Source organism: Strix uralensis, chromosome 28 (genome assembly GCF_047716275.1).
Source record: "Strix uralensis isolate ZFMK-TIS-50842 chromosome 28, bStrUra1, whole genome shotgun sequence".
NCBI classification, from domain to species: domain Eukaryota; kingdom Metazoa; phylum Chordata; class Aves; order Strigiformes; family Strigidae; genus Strix; species Strix uralensis.
In genome coordinates, this window is record NC_133999.1 from 825,695 (window position 1) to 837,301 (window position 11,607).

The 11,607-nt window shown below is 50.2% G+C and overlaps 1 long non-coding RNA gene across 1 annotated transcript; it reads left to right on the forward strand.

Moving 5' to 3' along the window:
• The first annotated feature begins 4,819 nt into the window (after positions 1 to 4,819).
• LOC141935658 (uncharacterized) lies at positions 4,820 to 10,467 on the forward strand. The gene is made up of 3 exons (XR_012626601.1): positions 4,820 to 5,051; positions 6,517 to 6,647; positions 7,728 to 10,467. It is a non-coding gene; the product is annotated as an uncharacterized LOC141935658 (long non-coding RNA).
• Positions 10,468 to 11,607: the final 1,140 nt, after the last annotated feature.

Below are 11,607 nucleotides of genomic sequence, written 5' to 3' on the forward strand. Positions count from 1 at the left end.
GGGAAGAATTAGCCAGTTGTGCACCCCTCGCAACAATTCTTAAAGAGCAGTTCCTCACAGTTTAATGTATTTCTGTAGTAGTAATAAATGGCAGTGCTGAAGCTCTTGGATGTTATTTAATTAGTTCTGCTGTGCCTTCCATCCTCGGCAGAGATATATCTTAATAGCTGAAGGATTAATACAAAGCCATGCTTTAAACAGAAACTCATACTCAAAATAATACAGAACAACAAAGACCTGAAAATAAACATGGATTTAAAAAATTGCGCAGAGGAGCTGCCGTGCAGCGGGCACACAGTTAAAAGCAGGCCAGGGAATTGCTCTCGTTGGCCAGAAGCCCCAACTCCGACCCGGCTAATGCCGGATTGCACGTTTAATCCTCTGGAGACACACTGACATTGGGAAGGGCATTCGCCAAGCTGCACCAAAGGCTCAAAATGACTGTGCAATGCTTATCCCTGAATTATTGTTAAATTGGTGCACGCTGTCATTTGTTCAAGCGCATTTATCATACCCTGTGCAGAGCACAGAGTTTAATATTTGACCACTCTCAAAGTGCTCGTAGCAAACCTAGTCTGGATGTATGAGAAGGGGAAAGTGAAAAGGGCACGGGGAAAGGCGTGTTTGCCTTTCGAAGGGCTGCCAAAGCCCGGGGAACAGAAGCTCTCTGTGTTACAGCCTGGCTTCATCTCTCCTCTTTCTTTTTGTTTTTAACCTTAGTTCATTCCTTTATCACTGCACCCGGGGGGTTCATCGTTCCTGTGGCTCCCGATTCTCCAGCACCCCTGCGTACTGCACGTCGATGGCATGAAGCGGCCTCGCACAGGTTCCCTTGCAAGAGCGGCCGCGTGGCATTCGTCAGGCAGAGCTGCCAGCCGCGCTGCGACCGGGCAACCTCATGGCTCAGTACGGCCATCGGTCCTGCCAAGGGGTGCGCCGCGATTTGGCTGGAGCAGCCACTTTCTGCTGGGTCACCTGTGCGTGTCCACGCGGGCAGCACTGCAGCGGGACCTGTAAGAGCTCATGAACAAATGTGCTTTCTGACTCCATTTTGTAGAGGAAAGGGAAATAAACCCAGAGCTGGGATGAGGCTGCCATCAGCATCCTCCTCCAAGCCCAGAAAATGAATGTGGTGACTCCCACCGCCCCCAAGGGAGGTTGAGAATCTGGGAAACACCTCCCTGCCCAGGAACACCCAGCGTGGGAAGAGCCCAGCACTCCCCGTGGGACATGAACTGAAGCTGCATTTTACCTCCCTGCTCTGAGGACCGTTAACAGACCGTAACACTGAAATTCAGCCCAGTTCATTAGTGCTACATTCCGTCCTTCAGCATTGATTACCTTATTTGTTTGTCTCTTCAACTGTTAGCAGGGACCATTGTTTGCATAATTATGCAAAATGATCTCTGTTCTTTCAAGAAGCCATAAGAGTAAAATGCAATTAATTGCCTTCACTACCAGCATCATCAGACCCACGTAACCCCCTTGGCTTCCCTGCAGCTGGAAGCCCTCCCCTGGACACCCGAGCGGTGGGTGGGTGAGATTCCTCAGAAATCCCCACTCTGAAGGGCTGGGCCGAGACACAGGGTCTGCCCAGTCGTGAACGTGGGCTGGCCTGAGCCGGGGCAGCGCACCGAGGGGCAGGAGAGCTCCGGGGGGGCTCTCAGGTACACGTGTGAGTTGTGATCGGGTGTGGGAACGGAGCACCAGGCTCCTGAGGGGGTGTCGGAGACAGGAATTGTCCCCTCTGAGCCCCAGCGGCCTCCCTCTGTTTTAGTCTGATGCCACTGAATGGTTGGAAATGTTGGTAAATTAACGTTGTCCTTGCTAATTACTGATGGGGAGGAGGTTTATGCAGTCATGTAGCCCAAGTGTCCAAATCATGTCTGACGACATGTGCAAGGGGGAAGTGAGACATTTTCCACCTGTTCAGCTATTTTGCAGCTTGGTGGGATATTACCTATTTTTAACTGCAGCTGCAGTTAAAGGAATAAACTTGTAACGTCAAACATAAGGTAACAACCAAAGGAAGTAATTTTTTAGATGCAGATCTGTCTGACTTTGATTTAGTACATGGTGAAGATTTTCTTTAGCATAATGATACTTCTTAGGGTGTGTGATAAAAACCTGCAGTAATGGGCAGACACGGCTCTCAGTTATCAGTCTCATCATTAGCATTTTGCTATCGTTAACCTTCACAGGATAAATTGCCTACTTATAAAAAAGATATTTCTCTGTTGGGCATTAGCAGGTCTAGTTCTGGGTAGGGATGTGAAAATCAGTCTACAGAGTTTTGCCAACATGGACTCTGTGTGGTTCTGAGACTGGACATCAGGCCAGTGTAAATCAGGGAAATTATCCCAGATTTTGATCTGAATTGAGGCTTAGGGATTTACAGATGTTCATGGGTGCTCACTTTGGCAGGGAAACAATCAGCCTTGTTATCTGCGGGTGGAGGGACTGAGCTGCTCCGTGACCCTGCCCCACAGCTGCTGCGATCGGAGGCTCCCCCGGCTCTTGCTGGGCAGGTGAGGGTCTGACCTCCCTCCCCTCCTTTCTTACATTACAGCACTTTTCCTCTGGCCAGGGCTTTGGAGACGCTGCTGTGTGGTTTTTGTCCGGGCACACATCCCCCGCTGCCGCTGGTGTCCTGCCCGAGGTGCTGCGGGAGCGCGCCCGGGGTGCTGGCGGGGATGCCAGCCCTGGCTGGGAGCGCTGGAGGGGCACACGAAACACCTCAGCTGCCAGAAAATGAGATAAGCATTTATTTGGGAATCTGCAGTACACAGAGCACTTCAATAACCATATTCATCTAAAGGCTACATCAGTAGAAGCAGTACTGCCTGTTCCCTGTTGAATGCCAGTTACTGGGGAATGCTGTTATTAACATTTTGCAGGAGCTCCAGGTCACCTTGATATAATCGAGCTAACACACACTTTAATGGCTGTTTAATTAGATTTACCATAGGGAAGATGCCACCAAGAAGGCTGCATTTCTGCTTTCAGTGCTTGAGACGGTGGCTGGATTAAATAAAAATGCAGATAAAGGACTGCAAGTAAGAGAGAAAGGTGAGCTTTTTTCCCCCTGTTCAGTACAATTTTGCAGTCTGGTTGGAGTGGATGTGTCCACTGATGCCCTGCGCAAGCGCGGCTCCTCCTCGCAGGGCCGGGTGGCTGCTCACACCCCCACGGGGCGATGCTGTTTTCTGACTGTTACAAAATCTAGGGTACTCCTCAACGGGCAATTTGCTTTTAGGTGACCTGATCTTTTAGCACCTTGCTGTGAGGCTCTTATTAAATCCCTTGTCGGGAGCCTGCCCCTGTGCCGTAAATGGGGCTGGAGCAGACGGAAGGAATCCGTCTGGTTTCCAGAGGCAATTTCTGAACGTTATGGCAAACTGGTCCCTGCATTAGAGAACAAATAGCTCATCTCCATCTCCCATCAATTTTGATACCTTCATGAGGCTGTGGGAGACTCCGAGGAGCATTTTGTAAAACTGCCAGTTTCTCCTTCATAGAAAATAAAATATTGAAACATATTGCTATAAAAGATATGACACTTCTCTCAACGGATTTATTAAGAAGACCCCTAGAGTAAAGAATTATAAAATCTGATCGAGTCAGCAGTTCCAGCTGTGTAATTGATATCCATTATTTCCTATTGACTGCTGTGCAGGACTTCATTTTCTGTAGCATCAACAAATTCCTCTTCTGCGTACTACGGAACTACCAGGGGCTTCAGCGGAAAACAAAGCCGATAGCAAACAGAGAGCACAAACCCCAGGAGAGTGCCAAGGCGCTTTTCCCCAACTGCTTCCCATAAATACACACCTTTACCCTAATCTACACTTTCTTAAATTATTCCATTTGCACAGGGCAGTTTTACAAATACACTGTGGCTTTGCTGAAGAACAGAGATTGGGTGACAGTTTCATTTCTCAAACGATACGGTTTCTTCTCATTTGGTTCATTTTGTGGCAATTTTGAATGTTTTACCGAAGTGGGATTATAGTAAACATTTTAGGGAAACAAAATAGAAGAAAGCTGGCCCCACAAAATGCAAGACATCGGTTTGTTTTTGTACCAATTCTCCAGCCCGTGGCCCAGCCTCTCAGCGGGACGGGGGAGCAGGACGGCTGCTGCGTCCCGGGTCTGGCCCAGCCGAGAGCTGGCACTAACTAACCCTGCACAGTGTCAGGTTTATCTCACGTCGGAGCCACCCCAGCTTGTTACAGGGCTGCAGTGCAGTTTGGTGTCCGCCTGTCCTGAGCATGTTTCTGTCACCTGGCAGATCTCTTCTCAACGCTCTCACGGGTGATTTAGGCGTTTGATTTATTTTTGGTGGGTGTTAGAGCAATGGAGAATGACGGAGAGACTTATAGTAACTGTCCTAACATTGTCAAATATTTGTAATAAGTAGCTGCATATTCCAGGTCTAAAAGCATATTTGTCTTCCCTCCTCTGCCGAGCAGGTATTTGTTGCTGGTAATTGCTCATCTCCTGGGAGAGAGTGAGCTAAAATAGTACAGAAAAGAGAAAACCAGTGTTGTCTGTGTGGTCTGGAGTCATTAAGACGCAGAGACCAGGGTCCCGCTACCGGTGCAGGAAAATTGACCCTTTGCGGAGGGCTGAGGCCCCAGGGGGCCCCAGGGGGGTTGGCTGTGCTGGGGGGGGGCTGACACCCGCTCCCGGGTTGTTCCCTGGTGACAGGGCTCCTTCTCCCCCGGGCGGCTGAACGCAAGGAGGGGTTTGCAATCTCTAGTCAGGATCCCACATTAAAAACCAGACTGTTGGGGGGGTTTGGGGCCTTTGTCAAGTGACAGGCTTCGTGACGTGCCAGCGCAGCCAATGCCTTCTCCCCCCAGACCTGTCGCTGGCAGGCAGATGGAGGCCGTCCCTGCTCAGACTCCATCCCCAGTGCAGCACAGACGGTCCGGGCAGACGCAGCTGCAGGAACGACGCAGCCCAGACATCAGCTGCGCCTCAGCCCTGATCCACGGCCTCCGGCGGGTCCATGGGCTGGCTGGCAGCGGACGGGAAAGGTTACAAAGGTAAGCAGCTACCTTCAGTATGTTTAATTCCCTGGACTTTGTTCAGAGGTCCAGAAATGGAAAAAGAGTAGAAAAGCACTGCCCTGCAGCACCGCAGCTCCGCCACAGCCCGCGTGTGCGGCCATGGTGCTGTGGATGTGTCTGAGCCCTGTGCAATCACCTCGGACCCAAACAGTGCTGACTGCGTGTTGTCCAAAGTCTAGATAACTTCATCATTTTCTAATAGCCCTTACATAAGAAAAGGAAGCACTAGAAAGCTGTAAAGCTGGATGTTAAAGGTAAATTGAATCCCAGTCATGGTTTCCTTCCCATGGAGCAGTTTTAGATATAAAGAAGATGATGGATTAAATTATGCTTGACTGACAGATTTAAATTGGGACTTCTTTTTGCAGCCTCCACATCCATGCTCTAAATAGGAGGCTTGGGATTAGGGCCATTAAATTACTTAGTTTGTTGGAAAAATAAAATATCAGGAACAGATGAAGATGAAAAGAGAGAGAAACACAAACTGAAAGAGTGTTAAAAAATGATTAAGGTAAGGGAGGAAATGAAATAGAATAGCACTAAAACTAGACGACATGAAAGAAATTCAAAGTGGCAGTGCTGAGGAGTCACTTAGGCTGTTAAAATACAGAGCTGCGAAGTTCAGGACAGATGAGCTTGATATTTCCAAGAGCCTGAAATGATTTTTCAGCCACCAGCGGTGCTGGAGGTCATGCCCTGGGTCGAGGTGCAGCTGAAAAAGAAGAGAAGCGAACGGCTTTGGGGTATAGAAGTGTCACAGGCCGCACAGCTTTCACAGTTACACAGCGCAGAGGAACACCTCGCAGGGCAGGTCCAGGAACAGCAGCCCCTTGGCTGGTGGGGATCCCTCAGGGACCGCCTGCACAGCTCCTCTGTCTTCGGTCACGACGGGCAGACTTGTTTCGCTGCTGACGAACGTGCCTTCGCGGAGAAACTAAAAAAGTGTTTTGAAAATTAATGCCAGGGTGATTATGCTGGAAGGATGCTGCAGGACTAGGTCCCCTCCCCTTCACTTCCTGACCCCCTCTGTGGGATCTCGGGGCATCGTCACTCCTCGAAGAGTCTCCGTCCCAGCGCGGGCCGCTGGAGCTTTGCACGCTGCTTCGTGCACTCGCGCTGCCGGATCCCGGCCAGAGCAGCCCTGGCCAGCCGGGAGGGGAAAGGGAGGGAGGGAATTAAATGCAGGCGGTGCATGGAGTGGGACCCCCGGCTGTCCTCGTTGCAGTGTGGGGCAGCAGCTGCTCCTCTCCAGGTCCCTGCAGCCCCAGGGAACGTGCCCAACAACTGGAGGTCACAAGATGGTTGTTCCTGGCCCTCGTCCTTGGCAGTTCCCACACGCCTCCCCCAAATCCGAGCAGGGGTAGCTTTCCATCTGCTGGCCTGGAATAAATTCTTTTAACCTGAGTCTTTGCATCTGTATTGCCTCCCTCACTCCTTCCAGTAATTACATACAAGGCCATGGAAAGAGATCAAATTCTGCGTCTCCTTTGAATCCTGGAAACTGCCTCTCATGGTACCCTTGAGTCTCTTTAAAGGAAACAAATTAAAACGCTGCAGCCCAGATGATTGCAGGTAAAGCCGTGCCCCGGAGGACGCTGCCTTTTCCAGAGAGCCCTCTCTATGGCTGGCGATCGCTGTCCCGTTGTTTCCCGGTATAACCCCGTGCCCAGCTCCCTGTGCCATTCTGTCTTCCTCTGTGGCCTTTTCCCATTCATCTTGTAGCCCATCCCTCTCTTTCCTTTCTCCCTCTCTTTGTCCCCATCCCTCTCCCTTTCTCCCTCTCTCATCCCCTCAAGCCCTCTGCCTTCTGGACCGTCTCTTGCTCTCCCTCCTTCCCACCATCTTTTCCCCCCACATTTGATTTCTCTCTCTCTGTCTTTCTACTCTCCACTCATCATTATCTCTCTTCCTCCGTCTTGCTCCCTGACCCTGGTTTTTCTCCACCATGTGCCTGTAGGACTCCTCCTTCCTTTTCTAGTGATTTCTCCATCTCTACTTCCCCCACGTCCTCCCACCCCTTTTTGGCTTCCCAGCACTTTTCCAACTCTAATGCCCCTCAGACCTCGCACCCCTTTTCAGCATCTACTTTTTTCTGGCCTATATTTGCCCTCCGGCGTCTACTTCCCTCCGGCCTCCAACCCTGTTTCAGCCTCCCACCCCGTTAAAGTAAAGGGTGGTGACAAAAGGGGGGCGAGTAAAGGGGTGTGAGTAAACGGGGTGCAAGTAAATGGTGGTGAGTAAAGGAGCTGCGAGTAAACAGTGGAGAGTAAGAGGGGCAAGTAAAGGGGGGCAAGTAAAGGGTGGTGAGTAAGGGGGCAAGTAAGCCAGAGTAATTTTTAATATAAGTGCTGGGGGGTCTTAATCAAGGTGGGGTGTGGGGGAAGTATTTCAGGGGGAGTATTTCAGGGTGGGAGTATTTGAGGAGTGGAATGTGTCAGGAGTATTCCAGAGGGGACTATTTTGGGGGCAGCATTTCAGGGGGAGCATTTCGGAGGAAGTGTTTCGGGGGAGTATTTCAGGGGGGACTGTTCTGGGGGGAGTATTTTGGGGTGGGAGTAATTCAGAGGGGAGTATTTCTGGGGGCTGGGGGTGAGTATTTTGGGGGGATTTCCAGGTGATTGATTTCATATCGGGTCTGGGGAAATTCCGCAGCTCCACAGATCATCTGTCACCGCCTGCCCAGAGAGGAGTGATAAATTCTTCATTGTCTTCTGGAGCACCCGTGGTGATTGCAGGAGGAGCAGCAGTGCAAACTGTTTTCCCTGCACATGAAAAAAAGCAACACTTAGGTCAAGGGAGCAGCTTTCAGACTCTCCTTCCCCTCCTGTCATGATTCATTTGCGTCAGGCTGCTCCCCCGGCAGCTCCTTTCCCATTGTGCTCTTACAGCTGCGATGTTTGGCAGAAATTATTGCCTGCTTTCTTCTCAGCCTTTCCTTTAGATTCGTTATGATGATGGGTTGTTAGTTCTCTGGAATAGCCGCGTGTGTCCACTCGGGGGGGTGTTTGTATGTCCCTGCTGACACGTGCAGATTAACGTGGTGACTGTCAATAAGCAAAATGCCCTCGGGAGCCACAGGGCCTGTGCACCCTCCCAGGGCAATGCTTCCCAGGGGAGATGTCTTCCTCCTCCTCCTCCTCCTCTCGGCAGGGCTGCCGGGAGGGCTCACAGCCAGCACCCGGGAGGGGCAGGGACTCTGCCGGTGCCAGGGGCATTTGCAGGGAGCAGGTAGGTGCCACTTGATGACAACATCAGTCTGTGGCAGAGGGACAACTCCCCAGCCGCTGCCTGAGGAGGTGCAGGATGCAGAACCAGCCTTTGGGCCTGACTTAAATTGGTCTAATGACATCTCAGCGCAAAGGGGAGAGTTTGGATAAACGGTGTAAGAGAACGTGTTCTCTTACATTAAATCACCACTCTGGGTCCTGTTGCTGTTGGCAGCCTGAGGGATATTTTGTATAGATGCTAAAACACATTGTAAATTAGGAAAACAAAACAGAAACCAAACTAAAACACCATATTGTGCTAAGATCATTTCTCTTGATACCAGAAAAGCTTCCCAGAACAAACCACCTTGTTCATGTTTACCCTTGCTGGTTTGTTTTGGGTTTTTTATTTGAAGAAATGATCTCATTTCTGCTTTTCTATAAAAATAGCTATTGTCATTAATAATACCTTTGTAGTCTTGCCTTGCTGCCTGCAGAGGTCAGCAGCTCCAGGCAGAGCCCTGGCAGGATGCGGGCAGCCCTGCTCTGGGAGAAGATGCTGAGAGCAGAAATCACCTCGCGGGTGCTGCCGAGCCGGGGTGCGCCGGAGTCGCGGGGCGTGCGCTGGCCCACGCAGGTTTGCCCAGTTGGGCTTGCTCAGGCCTCTCTGCCAGTGAAACCATGGGGAGGGAGGGTGCATCTGCTGTGTGCCCAGGCATCACCGGAGACGTGCAGGGGCCCCTCGCCGGGACACTTGGATGTGCCCCACACCGGGGCTCTTTGCCCTGGGCTCTCCTGACGAGGCCAGTCAGGTCGCAGCGGTTGAGCCTGGCTTGGACGAGCCCTTCTGAGCCTCCCACCTGTCTTTAAAGTTCAGCCCGTGCACCATGTTCCATGCCAGGGCACGAGCGGTGTGGGAGAGCCGGCCCTGAGCCACCGTGGCAGCATCCCACCGGCAAGGGCGGCTGTCTTGAAGGCTGCTGATCCTTTTGCCAGGTCTCAGAGTGGCCTTTCGCAGTCTCACTTACTGCAGGTGTTCCAGTAGTTGTGGCAAACCAGTAAAGATAAGAACCAACATTTCATGATCCTTAAACTTGTTAAATTTGAAACTTGAAAAGGCTCACACAGAAACCTCAGCAACCCCAGGCAGGTTTTCTTCAGCCACCTTTGTTAGTTCTCTACAGAGAACGCAAGCTTCAGGAGGGGTGAATCCAGTCCGTAATTACTTAAATCCAGTCCACCACGACTTAAGTAAACTGCAAACGGTAACTGGAGAGAGCGTTCTGGCTTGCATTAAACGGAGAAAATTGCAGCTATTTGCCCTTTTTGATCTGTTATACGAGTATATGCAAAGAGGACCTGACGGGGGGGGGGGGTGAGGGTTCACTGCCACCACCCTGGGAGGTGCCGGGGCTGCCTGGCTGGCGGGACAGCAGCGGTGCCGCACCGGACAGACCCGTTCAGCAGCTACTCTACAGACGGCTCTAACTTCAAAGACTAACGCTGCAGGGAAAGGAAGCCCTGGCTAACTATTCAACACCTTCACACTTTCAATTATTTTTGCTGCTTCTAAAGCAAGTGGTCTAAGATTTCCCAAAAGACCTGTAGGAAAACCAGGGAAGATCAGACGTGACATTCTGGACTTCTCATGTGAAAAGCAAATGGGGAAAAAAAAAAAAAAAGAAGAAGAAAGTAAAGCATAAGAGAGACTTCTGGTTGTACTTCACATCTTTAAAGGAGAATAAAGAGACACAAAATCATGTGCAGGTCAATTTTATGCAAAACATCAAAAAGGGGTGGCAGCGACTGCTCACGGAGATTGCCAGCATGGGGGAGAGCAGCCACCCGGGAGCCCAACAGGAACACTGGGGACGATGGTGTGAGGAGTGGCTGTGTGGTCCCTGCGCAGCGTCGCGGGAGCAGCTCTGGTCTCCGGGAGCAGCTCTGGTCTCTCTCCGGGAGCAGCTCGTCGTTCCTGCGGAGGGAACTGACATCCCAGCCCCGGGCTATGCCAGTCCGCAGAGGGCTGGCACAGCCACCGTAAGCCCTGTACTTGGTAAACGCTGAGCTCCGGTAGCTAACAGCCTTTGTAATAGTCTGGGATGAGCCTGATGGACATGTGCTATGAGAGGCAACTGTTTTGTAAAATAATGTAAAAAAAGTGAAATAATAAGCCTTTCATATTAGTACATGTCTGAACTGTTCTTAAATTCAGGCTTTGGGGTGAACCACAGAAAAAGCCAATCATGAGACAGACCAAGAACTCGGGTCTGGCTTCCTACGTGGTGAGTGAATTATTTTGTACCAAGGTGCGGTGATGCTGAGGGATGGTTTGTGACCACACTCATTTTTGCATGAAGAACAATAAAGGGTCTAATTTTCACTGTGACAGAGAACAAAACCAACTCCTGAAGTGCTCAAACTTTTCTAATTTTCCTATGAGCCCTACTCAATTCGTCTGTATTGGGTGAAGATTTTACTTTTATTTTTCTTAGAATAACTTTTAATTTTTTGTGGATTTTTTTCTGATTTTTTTGGGAGGAAGTTGGTTAAAATTTAACTGGAAGGAGGGATGTTGGTGCAACGAATGTTTCCTTCATGGTTTCTTTCTTTTAGCAGTTCTCACTAGGGTGCAATCCCAGTTCAGCCTTAAACCCACGTAGTCCAGCTCCACCTGGGGGCAGATGGTCAAAAGGCTCCGGTGCCACAGCACCCAGGAAGGGAAAGGCCACCCAAAACACACAGACGCCGTGACCCGCCCGCGGGCCCCCGGCCACCACCCTTTGTAGCAGCACGAGCAGCTCTGCAATCAAAGGCCCCTCCTGCTGATAGCTTCTTGTTGGGGAATGGTTGAGGCAAATTATAAAATTAAAAGAAATAGGGTGAGAATAAAATTAAAAGCAATGTCTCTGAACTGGAACTGCTTTGCTGTGAATTGAACATGCCTAAACCTAGTCATGGTTGAGCGGAGCTATTCCACTCAGCATTGGATTAACTCATCAGCAGAGAGGCCAGAATCTGATTTAATTTGAAAGACTACAAAATTATATTTCTCTGCTGATTTTCCAGGTGGTAGGATTAGATGTGGAGCTTTTAGTTTTCCACTACTTCCTTTTAACTTAATTTGACAGAAATGGCTTTTGGTACAAGACAATATTTGATGGGTACTGCATCAGGGATAATGAAAACATCTGAAAGTGGTAAAGCGTAATTGGGGGAGCTTGTTTGCCTCTATCTGGAAATGCGCTGGGTTTGATAAACCACAAAGAACGAGTTTCCTGGAAGAGCATAAACCAGGGAAATTCGCAGCTCTGATGGGATGTTCA